Source organism: Nomascus leucogenys, chromosome 10, assembly GCF_006542625.1.
Source record: "Nomascus leucogenys isolate Asia chromosome 10, Asia_NLE_v1, whole genome shotgun sequence".
NCBI lineage: Eukaryota > Metazoa > Chordata > Mammalia > Primates > Hylobatidae > Nomascus > Nomascus leucogenys.
Window position 1 is genome coordinate 71,570,040 of NC_044390.1, and position 13,248 is coordinate 71,583,287.

Here is a 13,248-nt window from a genome sequence, read left to right on the forward strand (position 1 = left end):
GTTGATTTTCCTAGGTAAATGACGATACCTTTATCTCTTCCCTTCCAATTTTTACATTCTCTCCCTCTCTCATTGGCTATGGCCTCTAGTATCATGTAATCATTAGTGGTGAGAGTCAACTATGCATTTTCAGTTTATGGGATTGATAAGTTATTTTTCTTTAGTCAGTGTGGTTGAGGTGTCTGAAATTTACAACTCAAGAGCCCTAACCAATGGATCCTGAGTGCAGAACTATAGCCAATTCTTGAAGAAACCCAACGTTTTTAGTAATCTATCTTCTCTACACTACCTGGTATAAATGTAGTGGCTTAACACCACCTTGGTTTTTGATGAAGGCAAATTCTCTTAGAAAGGAGGTGTGGAAGGCCGGGCGTGGTGGCTCACGCATGTAATCCCAGCACTTTGGGAGGCCAAGGTGGACAGATCACGAGGTCAGGAGATTGAGACCACAGTGAAACCCCATCTCTACTAAAAATACAAAAAAATTAGCTGGGCGTGGTGGCAGGTGCCTGTAGTCCCAGCTACTCGGGAGGCTGAGGCAGGAGAATGGAGTGAACCCGGGAGGCGGAGCTTGCAGTGAGCCGAGATCACGCCACTGCACTACAGCTTGGGTAAGACAGTGAGACTCTGTCTCCAAAAAAAAAAAAAAAAGGAGATGTGGGCAGGAAGAGAATAATTGGTAGATTTAGTACCATAATAATAATTATGATAATTATAAAGATGATGATCTATCTATCTTCATGACTTTACATTTTCAAAATAATCCTTTATCACATTTGATTCATGGCAGTCCTAAGAAGCTGGACAGGAAAAGAATCATTATCTTTGTTTTCCAAATGAGGAAAGGAGAGCTGGATTTTCTATCTGGGTCCAATGATAGTTTTTTGGGGATTGGTTTTCAGGGGTGGGAGGAGCAGGGTAATAGGGTAGGAGAGAGTCCCTGGACCATGAAGAACGGGGAGCGTTGCTTATTTAAAATATCCTGCAAAACAGGGCTCAGATAATAAACTAAACACCAGAGGATGAGCCAAGTCAGAAAGAATACTGAATCTGAATGGAGAAGGAGGGCCAATGAGTGGCCCAGAACTGCAACTTTGAACCAGTGTTTCTAGACTAGAGTTCCACAGAACCCAGTTCCATGAAAACTTGTTATTGCAAAAGGAGCTCACGTCATAACTTAAATTTGTGTGCCATGTTATGCTTGTGTCTACAGTAAAGGACTTCAACACAGCAACTCTGTTTGCAATTTTGTTAAAGGTCTTTTAGCCCCAGAATCAATCAGGCAATCAGGGTTCCACTAGGGAAACAGAATAAGTAAGTTTTATATATTAAGAGATGTATTGCAAGGAATTGGCTTAAGCCATTGTGGGGACTGCCTAGACAAGTTTGATATCCATAGGGCAGGCCATGAGGAAGGAAGCCTGGAACCCCAGGTGCAGGAGATGAACTATAGTCCTACAGTCAGAATTTCCTCTTCCTTGGGGAAGCCTCAGTTCTGCTCTTAAAGCCTTTCAACTGATTAAATCAGACCCATCCAGATGATGTAATACAATCTTCCTTCTTTAAAATAAACTGATTATATAGACTAATATGGTTTGGCTGCATCCCCACCAAAATCTCATCTTCAATTGTAATCCAAATGGTAATCCCCATGGGTTGAGGGAGGGACCTGGTGGGAGGTTATTGGATCATGGGGGTGGTTTCCCTCATGCTCTTCTTATGTTGATCAGTAAATTCTTATAAGATCTGGTTGTTTGATAAGTGGCACTTTCCCCTTCTCTCTCTCCCTCCTGCTGCCATGTAAGACGTGCCTTGCTTCCCCTTTACCTTCTGCCATGATTGTAAGTTATCTGAGGCCTCCCTAGCCATGTGGAACTGTGAGTCCATTAAACCTCTTTCCTTTATAAATTTACCCAGTCTTTGTAGTATCTTTGTAGTAGTGTGAAAAAGGACTAATACATAGACTTTAACCACATCTGTAAAATACCTTCACAGCAACAAGTAGTTAGTGTTTGACTGAGTAGCTAAAGACTACAGCCTAGCCAAGCTGGCACCTAAAACTCGCCGTCACAGCCCCTGTGACAGTGTGCTGGAGAGCTATGTCCACTCTGTTGAGTCCATTCTCAGATGAGTCCATTGAGTCAAGACAAGGAGGCTGTGGATAACAAGCGAATTCTGAATTGTCCAGAAGTGAGGAGAGTAGGATGATGGCATGAGCTTCTCCCTCCCACATGACCTCCCACAGCCTCCCCTTACTTGCTGCTGACTGGCTTATAGGAGCAAACTAGCTCTACTGGTATAATAGAAACTCAGAAATTTTAAGACTGAAATTTTCACCCACTGTGACCCAGCTGCCTCACTTTGCCTCTTTGCTGTCATTGAAAACACTGCAAAATAGACTGAGTGGATAAGAGATTTGTATTGTGAAGTTTTGTGTTTTGTATTTCATTTTCTTGTGCTTTTCTTCTTTTCTTTTCTTTTTCTTTTTTTTTTTTTGAGATGGAGTCTTGCTCTGTTGCCCAGGCTGGAGTGCAGTGGCATGATCTTGGCTCACTCAGTGCAACCTCTGCCTCCCAGGTTCAAGCGATTTTCTTGCCTCAGCCTCCAGGAGAGTAGCTGAGATTACAGGCATGTGCCACCATGCCCGGCTAATTTTTGTATTTTTAGTAGAGATGGGGTTTCACCATTTTGGCCAGGCTGGTCTCGAACTCCCAGCCTCAGGCGTTCCACCCACCTCGGCCTCCCAAACTGCTGGGATTACAGGCGTGAGCCATGGCACTCGGACTTCTTGTGCTTTTTATTTTGTATTTTATTAACATTGTGTTTACAATTTCTTTTGAGGGTCACGTGGCGAGTTGTAAAGATGATGTATGATGTGATGGAGGAAAGTTCCAGGTCTAGACCTACAGACAGTCCTGGTAAAATCAGTGATGGAAAATCACACATAGGACGGGAAACTGAAGTCCTCAGTGAGGAATTACAGTTTCTATGGACTGAATGCCTATATCTCTGGCCAAAATTCACATATGAAGCCCTACCTAACCCCAGTGTAATAGTATCTGGAGGTGGGGTCTTTGGGAGGTGATTAGGTCATGAGGGTGGACCCCTCATGAATGGGACTGGTGCCCTTATAAAAACGGACACTGAGAGAGATAACCTCTCTCCCTCTGTTACATGCGAATACATCAAGAAGGCAGCCATTTGCAAACTCGGAAAAGAGTTCTTACCATCCATGCTGGCATCCTGATCTCAGACTTCCAGCCTCAAGAACTTTGAGGAATAAATGCTGTATAAGCCACCCAATCTATGGTATTTTTGTTATAGCAGCCAGAAGTGACTAAGACGACAATCTTCAGGACACAGAGAAGCTGCTCCTTGTGATGAAAGCCACTCTTCAATGAGCTTTGTGCAGGCTGCTGATCCATGTGGTCCTACCCGCCCTCTGCCCGCCCCACCATGTGTCTCTGTGGCAAACAACTCACAAGTGCAACAGTGGCCTGGCCCACTGAAAACACACTGACCTACAGGCCACTGCTATTGGTAAGGTAAGAGGCTATTTTAAATGGCAATTGGAATCTCAAAGAGTGGAAAGCTTTTGTTAAAAATCCACCCTCAGGCACAGGAAGCAAGATCTAGTAGCAGAACTTACTGGCCAGAAAAGGGAAGGCCACACAGGTGATGAGAACCTAATAATGCCTGTAAAATTTCAGTGAGTAAACTGCCAGGACAAGATGCAGTATGAGGGATTGGAAAGGTTTCACTCTCAGGGAATACAATATCAATCAATGTATTGATGGGATGTCACATGATGCTGAAGAGGTTCGTGCAGTAAACTGAAAAGCAGTATCTTCTCTGTCTAGGTTGATGTGTCAACAGATTTTGCCAATACATGTCTTAGTATTTGTAAGGCTTATGAATGATGAAACTCAAGAATATGTTTTCTGCTGCAAAGAGCTGCCCAAAACAAATCTATATATACTTGTTTGGGGCAGCTCTTTGCAGTAGAAAACATAAACATATTTTCAATATATATTTTCTATTTTTTGCATATTATTATTTTTCTATTAAAGCTTTACTGAAGTATAACTGATATACAATAAACTACATAATTTGATGAGTTTCGATATGATTGTACATTTGCAAAACCATCACCACAGTCAAGATAATGAACATACTTATCACCTCCAAAAGCTTCCTCATGCCCTTGTATGTATAATCCATTTCTCTCTACTCCCCACCCTTGTCCCCAGTTGTTGATCTGCTTTCTGCTACTATAGATTAGTTTGCATTTTCTAGAATTTAATATAATGCAATCGTATGTACAGTCATGCATCACATAATGACATTTCAATCAATGATAGACTGCATATATATGACAGTGGTTCCATAAGATTTTAATACTGTATTTTTCCTGTGCCTTTTGTATGTTTAGATATGTTTAGATACACAAATACTTACCATTGTGTTAAAATTGCTTACTGTATTCAGTACAGTCATGTGCTGTACAGTTTTGTAGACTGGGAGCAGTAGGCTGTATCACACAGCCTAGGTGTACACCTAGGCTGCATGATACAGCCTATTGTTCCCAGGCTAGACCATCTTGGTTTGGGTAAGTACACTCTATGATGTTCATACAATAATGAAATTGCCTAACTATGCACTTCTTAGAATGTACCCCTGTCATTGAGTGACCCATGACTGTATCCTTTTGTGTCGGGGTGAGGAAGTAGGACTTCTTGTGGAATGCTCACTCTTGAGACCCAGCTGCCATGCAAAGCCCAAGTTAGCTGTGTGGAGAGGTCACGTGGAGAGAGCCAAGCCCAGGTCAGCTGTGTGGAGAGGTCACGTGGAGAGAGCCAAGCCCAGGTCAGCTGTGTGGAGAGGTCAGGTCACGTGGAGAGAGCCCAGGTCAGCTGTGGGAGGTCACGGGAGAGCCAAGCCCAGGTCAGCTGTGTGGAGAGGTCACATGGAGAGAGCCTTCCAACCATCCCCACCATGGTGCCAGATATATGAGCAAAGCCATGCTGAATGTTCCAGCCCCAGCTGCCACCTCACTGAAGCCATACAAAACACTTTGGGTAAGAGCAGCAGAAATGAGCCAGCTGGTCAACCCACAGAATTGTGAGATGTAATACAGTGGTTGTCATTTTAGCCATTACATTTTGGAATGGTTGGTTATCCAGCGACAGATAACTGAGCAATCTAACATTCAACCCCTGTCAGAAGTTCCCAGGATAATGAAAGTAACCTGATTGTAGAGTGGCATCTGCCCTTTTCTGGTCTTTGGGCACTTTGTTCCCACAAGTGAAGAGGAAAAAGTGAGCCTCTGCCTCCCTCTCTAGTCCTGCAGCCAATAGCCAGACTCTTCTGAGCCCAGCCAGACCCATTTCCGTTATGCCTAGAACAGAGTTGGGGGCTTCTGTGGCTCAGGGGTGTGGACTCACATTCGCCTTTGCACCCCTACCTCAGAAGCATCTGGTGCCTGCACCCTGTCACCCCCTCCTGCCTTTTCTCCTGCTCTCAGGTTCATTCTAAAAACCACCTGTGACTTGTTAAGCTGCAGATTCCTGGGCTGTGCTGCCACAGATGCCATTTCAGTCAGTCTAGGGCTTGGCTGAGGAGGATGTGGAGTTTTCCACTGCAAATGACTGTGACATAGGACAATGATGGGACGATGTTCAGACCGTGTTTTCAGAAACTCTGCCCTGGATTCACAAGGCTTTTCTGGTGTTCAAGGGACATTTCTTTGTTGTGAGTTGTTCTTGATAAGTGAGAGTGAGCATGCATGAGAATGTGTGTGAGCACATGTATGTGTAAGCATGGGGTGGGAGTGAATGAGTGTGACTGAGCATGTGTGTGTGTGAACATATGACTATAGTGTATGGGGAGGAGGTGGGGCAGGGCAGCAGTCCTGGGGTAGGACACAGGGTTGGGTGTCACTGGCAGGAAGACACAAGCCCAGGATGGGGTGTAGGTGCCTGGCAAGGACGAGAAGGGCTGGGGGGATTGCACCAAATGACAAAGGCTCTGAGACGGGAGTTGGTGAGCTATAGGACAATGTGTTCCCCACACTTCTGGCCAGCAGCTCCAAGCAGCTGCTCTGCCTTCCTTCCCTAAAAACACATGCTCCTGTGGTCAGTCTGAGTCCAGAAGCCTCATGTTATAAAAAGGTATCCTGTGCAGGGTAATGGAAAAAAAGGGCAAAGAAAGACATATGGACCTGGGAAAGGATGTGGGCTGCGCTGGAGTTTGGCAGGCAGCTTGGCCCTCCCATGGCATGTGGCCACACGGGCAAACTGTGTTAGCTTTGGTGCTGGATGGGCCCAGCGGTGGGGGATTTTGCCCTTGTTTTTCTGCTGCCCCTGTTTAAGGTGGACTCCTGGTGCTTGAGGTGCATCTGTGTTGTGGCGTGCTTTAAAAAATTATCCGCTCCCATTTGGAAAGTGAAAGACATAATAATAGTAATAATAACAACTGTCAGCGTTTACGGAGAAGAGTCCACCATTCCAGACATCACACGAAGTACTTTTGGGGCATTCGCTCATTTAAATTTCAACCTGGGTGATCACAGACATCTCCTGGAATACTGATCCTGAAACCAATTTTAAAGCAAAGTATAGACATCCCCACTTAAAATATAAAACTTTTAAACAGAAATATAACATAGAAAAAAATGCACGAACCATAAGTGTGCCCCTCAATGAGTTATCACAGGGGAGCACACCTGTGTGACCAGGTGAGCCAGCTCAGCTCCCTGGAAGCCACCCTGGGATCCTGCACAACCTCTAACCCTGTCCTCCTTCCCAAAGGTAATTGCTGTCCTGACTTGGTACATCATGGGTTAGATTTGCCTGTTTATGGCCAGGCACGGTGGCTCAGGTCTGTAATCCCAGCACTTTGGGAGGCCGAGATAAGTGGATCACTTGAGGTCAGGAGTTCGAGACCAGCCTGGCCAACATGGTGAAATCCCATCTCTACTAAAAATACAAAAATTAGCCAGGCATGGTGGCACATGCCTGTAATCCCAGCTACTCGGGAGGTTGGGCAGGAGAATTGCTTGAACCTGGGAGGAAGAGGTTGCAGTGAGCCAAGATCAGGTCACTGCACTCCAGCCTGGGCAACAGAGCAAGACTCTGTCTAAAAAAAAAAAAAAAAAGATTTGCCTGCTTATAAACTTCACATGCATTGAACCATAGCCTATGTAGTTTTTTGTGGCTGCTTCTTTCCTCCACATGGTGCTTGTGAGATTCATTCTTGTGGTTGCCTGTGACAGTTTTTCCTTCATTTTCTTTCCTGTGTAGTATTCTGTCGTGTGACTATACCACCTTTCTTTTTTTTTTTTTTGGAGACAGGGTCTCACTCTGTTGCCCAGGCTCACTGCAGCCTTCACCTTCCAGGTTCTATCAATCCTCCCACATCAGCCTCCTGAGTAGCTGGGGCTACAGGCATGCACCACCACACCTGGCTAATTATTTTTTTCTTTCTTTTCTTTTTTGTTTTTTTTTTTTAGAGATGTGATTTCTCCATGTAGCCCAGGCTGGTCTCAAACTCCTGTGCTCAAGTGATCTATCTGCCTCGGCCTCACAAAGTGCTGGGATTACAGACTTGAGCCACTGTGCCTGGACTGTGCCACATTTAATGTATCCATTCTGGAGTTGATAGAGGATTTTTTTTTTCCTCCTGGCTTGGGTAGCTCCACTTTTTACTGTTTTACTATTATTTTATGTCTCTGTGCAGCTCACAGTCAAAAGTGCTGGATTCATGTCCTGGATACTCTGCTTACCAGCTCTGTGAACCTTGGGAAAACTATTTAGCCTTTCTGAGGCTCATTTGTCTCTGCAAGCAATAATGCCTAATTTCCCTTGGTTTCCTATTCAATCAGCAAGCATTTATTGGTCACCTGCTATGTGCCATCATTCTAGGAGATTTAGCAGTGACCGACACAAAGATCACTGCTCCACACGTTTGTACCTTTGTCCCTTCAGTTCCCTTTCTTTGGGAAGCTCTTTCTTCCCAGATCCATCCTTTTTCTTCCTTACTCCCACCCACATTTTTGCTTCGTTATTTTCTGCTCATCCTTCTAGACTGAAGTCTGACATCCTTTCCTTTCCTCTAGGAAGCCTTACATGGCCCCTGGCAGAGCACTGGCCACTGTTTACTGAAATGTTGGGGGCTCGGTCTGCACACCTGTCTCCCCCGTGATCTGTGAGCTTCCTCAGGGCAAGGGCTGATTTCCTGCACCTTTGGCATCTGCAGTGCCTATCCCAGGGTTAAGCTCAGGGTAAAGTCTTGGTACAAGTTAAGAACTTTTGTTGTACTTATTAGCCAAATAAGCCAGTGTGATGGCCACTCAGGTCATACCTGCTGAGTTAGCACATCAAGACGGTAGTCCTGCCCCTGAAACCAGAACTTATTCCAGGTGGTTTTCAGGGGGTTCAGCCACATTACAGGGGTGATTAGGTATAAAGAGCCTTGGAGTTCTTTGGGCCAAAAAACTTGCTCTCTCCAAGCCTCTATTTTGTCAGTTAAATGGCTACATTTTCAAGGTTATCTGGGAGACTTAGAGAAAGTATACTCGAAGTGCCTGGCATCTAAGAATAATGATTTCATTGATTGAAAGCTTATTATATATTCAGCTTAAAAGGCACTTTACGTATTTTAACAAATTTAATCAACACAACAGCCCGTGATGAAGGAGCTGTCACTATTTGTGTCAACTTACAAATGTGGAAACTGAGGCACTGAGTGTTTAAGGGACTTGCCTAATGCTACACTGACACAGCCAGTAAGTGGTAGAACTAGGAAGGAGACTGGTCTTGACTGCTATAGCCCACCTTGCCCAGAAGCTGCAGCCACCACCAAGAGACCCAGCTCAGAAACTTCCAGACAGCATAGTAGCACAAAACGCAGCAAAAACCTTCCTGATCTTTCTCTTCCCCTTTCCTTTAGGGCCAGTTCAGGCAGTAAAGTTGGAGCTTCCTTTGAAGTCTTCTCCCTTCTCTCCTGATGAGGCCTCAGGGAAAATGAGCCCTTTCCTTATCTCAGCAGCAAAGAAATTGTCCAAACACAGCAGTAGCATCTCCGTGGGAAGCTCAGGAATACTAATGATAAAACAAATTGATAAATTCAATTTCAAATGTGTTGATGAGAAAAACTAATTGATAAGCTCATTCATTTATTTAACAAGTATTTATGGAGTACCAACTCTATGCCAGTGTGGAGAATTAACTCTAAACAAAACAGCTGAGATCCCTGGCCTGATGAAGCTTATGTTCTTGAGTTGGGATGTTACCAGAGGCGAATCTGTAGGGGTCTGCAGCAACCTCAGTTCTTGCCTCTTTAGAAGAAAGAATTTGACCAAGGGGCAGACGGTAGAAGGAGAGACTGAGGCAAGTTTTAGAGCAGGAGTGAAAGTTTATTGAAAAGCTTTGCTGGCCGGGCGCGGTTGCTCACACCTGTAATCCCAGCACTTCGGGAGGCTGAGGCAGGCGGATCACCTGAGGTCAGGAGTTCAAGACCAGCCTGGCCAAAATGGTGAAACCCTGTCTCTACTAAAAATACAAATATTAGCTGGGCGTGGTGGCATGCACCTGTAATCCCAGCTACTTGGGAGGCTGAGGCAGGAGAATCGCTTGACCCCGGGAGGCGGAGGTTGCAGTGAGCCGAGATCGTGCCAGTGCACTCCAGCCTGGGCGACAGAGTGAGACTGTCTCAAAAAAAAAAAAAAAAGCTTTACTGCAGAAACAAAAGGAAGGAAAGTACACTTGGAAGAGGACCAAGTGGGCGACTTAAAAGACAAGTTTGACCTTTCGACTTGGAGTTTTATATGTTGGCATGCTTCTGGGGTCTTACATCCCTTCTTCCCTGATTCTTCCCTTGGGATGGGCTGTCCGCATGAGCAGTGGCTGCCAGTGCTTGGGAGTGGAGCATGCGCAGTGTGTTTACTGATGTTGTACGCATGCTCACTGGAGACGTTCTTCCCTTACCAGCCCAATGTCCGTTAGGAGGTCATATACCAGTTAAACTCCACCACTTTACCTCTTAGGGCACATGTGTGAGCCTACTCGCCCAACTGCTAAGATCTTACCAGGAAGCTACTGATCACCAGTTTCAGGTTTTTCCCTTCGATAGGGCGACTGCGTTTCCCTGGCACTGGCTGGACCAATTATTGTTTTAGAGAGACAGTTAACAACCACCTGACCATCACCTGATGGTCTCCTGACATTCCTGGTGGTGGGTGGGGGGGGCCTTTCTTGCCCTGTTCATGTCTGACTAGCTACCTACTGTAACAGTATAAATATCTTTTTAACACTTTCATTTACAGGAAAGAAAATGCAAGAATGCTTGAAAAAAAAAAAGACCCAAGTACCAAAATTTGGACAAACTAAACAAGTAAAAGAAGGAGAAGTGTCAGAAAAAAAAAAACTTAGACTTCTTGAAATAATTAATGAAAGGATGTTTTGAAATAGCAAGTTTGTCCGGTATAGGTATAATGAAATTTGATTTACCAAAATTCCATTTTTTTCCAAGAATTTGTGGTATAACATGAAGCTTACCTTTCACAGCAAAGGCAAGGTCATCCCCCCCTTGGAGGACATGGTGCTGCTGATGACTCTTGAGACATCTTAACCTACAATGGCTTCAAAACTTATGCCTTCAGCTCTGCCTCCTCCCCACTCCAAGCTTCAAACTCAAATATTCAGCTGCCTGCCTGTCTATAGATCCTCTTGGATGTATAATAGCATCTCAGCTTCAGCATAACCAAAAGATAACTCTTGATTTGCACCCAAATCTTGTTTTTGTTTTTTTTCCCCTTAGTCTTTACCACTTCCTTAAATGGCAACACCTATTCAGTTGCTCAAGCCAAAAACTTAGGAGGCAGTCATATTCTTTATTGTGGCTATCAATAGCAAAGGCAGCTATTGTTTAACTGAGGGTAACAGAGACCCAAAATAACTGTGACTTAAAAAAATAGAAATCTACTTTTTTTATTTCTTCCTCCAGTAAAGAGGGAGGTAGGTAGTCCAGACTTCCTAGTGTATCTAAACTCCATGAACTCCTCAGGGATGCAGGCACCTTTCAGGTCATTGTTCCACCATCCCTCGATGTGATCTACCTCTTCATGACACAACACGACAGCAAAAGCACCAGTCATTGCATCATGGGTCCGAGTAGCGGGACCCCTGTAGGAAGGAGGCATGGAAAAGGGCAGAGAGCATATACTAGCTATCTTTTAAGCAAGGCAATTTTGCTAAGAACTTATTGGCAGAACTTAGTCACATGACTACATCACCTAACTATAAGAGAGGCTGGGAGATGTAGTTTTTATTGTAGGCAGTCATGTGCTTAGCTAAAACTTGGAAGTTTTATTGCTATGAAAGAATAGACCAGATATTGGGGTTGGTAGGAATGGCCAAAAGTTCCTGCCGTATCTGGGTTGTAAACTCTAGGCTACTGGGCCCCTGCCTGCTATTTGACCCCACCTCCTTGACCATGTTCAACACAATCTAGCCATTCTGGCCTCTTCTAATGTCCTTTGAATACACCAGGCTTATCCCTGCCTTAGAGCCTTTGTGCTGCCACTCTCTGCCCCTGAGATGCACCCTCCAGATTTGCACATGGCTGACTTCTCATTATTCCAGTTTTGGCCCAAATGTTAGATCCTTACTGGGCCTTCCCTTGACTACCCTTTCTAAGGCAGTGTTTCTGTACCAGCCAGCTTTGATCACATAACCCCATTTCATTTTCCTCAAAGTACTCCAGAGTCACTCTCTGAAAACATCTTCCACTTTGTGTGTGTGTGTGTGTGTCTCCCTGTTCCAGTGAGTAGCTAGTCAGACATGAGCAGGGCAGGAGAGGTCCTACTCCAACTCAAGCAGGAATGTCAGGTGACCATCAGGAGATGGTCAGGTGGTTAACCGTCTCTCTAAAATAAATAATTGGTCGCAGCCAGCCCCAGAAAAAGGCAGTCTCCCTATAGAAAAGAAACACCTGAAACTGATTATCAGTAGCTATCCAATAAGATCTCAGGAGTTGCGAGAGTGGGCTCACACATGAGCACTAAGGGGGGAAATGGTGGAGTTTAACTGGCATATGACCTCCTAGGGACATTGGACTGGTAAGGGAATAACACTGTAAGTGAGCATGGGTACAACTCCAGTAAACACACTGCTCATGCTCCCCTCTCAAGCACCGGCAGCCCACCCCAAGGGAAGAATCAGGGGAGAAGGAATGCAAGACCCTGGAAGTATGCCAACATATAAAACCCCCAAGTCAAAGGTCAAACCATGCACTTGCCTTTCACGTTGCCCGCTTGGCCCTCTTCCAAATGTATTTTCCTGCCTTTTGTTTCTGCCGTAAAGCTTTTTAATCAACTTTCATTCCTGCTCTAAAGCTTGCCCCAGTCTCTCCTTCTGCCTTCTGCCCCTTAGTCGAATTCTTTCTTCTGAGGAGGCAAAAATTGAGGTTGCTGCAGACCCCTACAGATTTGCTGCCAGTAACATATTTTGGTACCATGTGACTTGGATAATTTTCACCACTAACAATACGATCTAAGAAACATGAAACTGCAGCATCAAAAAAGAGCTTTCTGATCCCGACACCTGCCTGGAGTGAACTCCACCTGAAAAATTCTGGTCTATTAGCCCTGGCAGGTGCTTCTCAGATCTACTAGGCCAGTGTTTCACAAGCATCAATTTATGGAATGGCCCCTGGATTTCAGGGAATGTTTTCTCACTGGTTAAACTTTTAGTGCTGAAGTTATTTACATTTGACCCACCTCGACACATATGGACAAACACCTTATTCTCCATGGTCAAGCCAAAACTGGGAATTTTTATGGATCTATATATAAATATAATTTCTTTATGAGGATTTGTGGATTGTATTAAGGATAATGAATAAAAAAGAAGGCTTAATAAAAAGTTCCTAAGTCTACTGAGGAATGTAATGGGTGCTTAGCACATTATTTGTCTGTGCTGAGACACACACTCACACATAACTATGCAATTTTCATGTGCAATGGTCAACAATTTAGGAATTTTATAATTCCTACTCTCATCTGACAGATAAGAAAACAGGCCATCAAATGTGTGTGTGTGTGTGTGTGTGTGTGTGTGTATGAGATGTGTATATATGAGATGTATATATAAGATGCAAGTGTATACATATATGTTAAATGTATATGTTAAAATATCTAAAAAACACACACTGGCCCTATCTCTTCCATATATATGCAGTCATCCACAC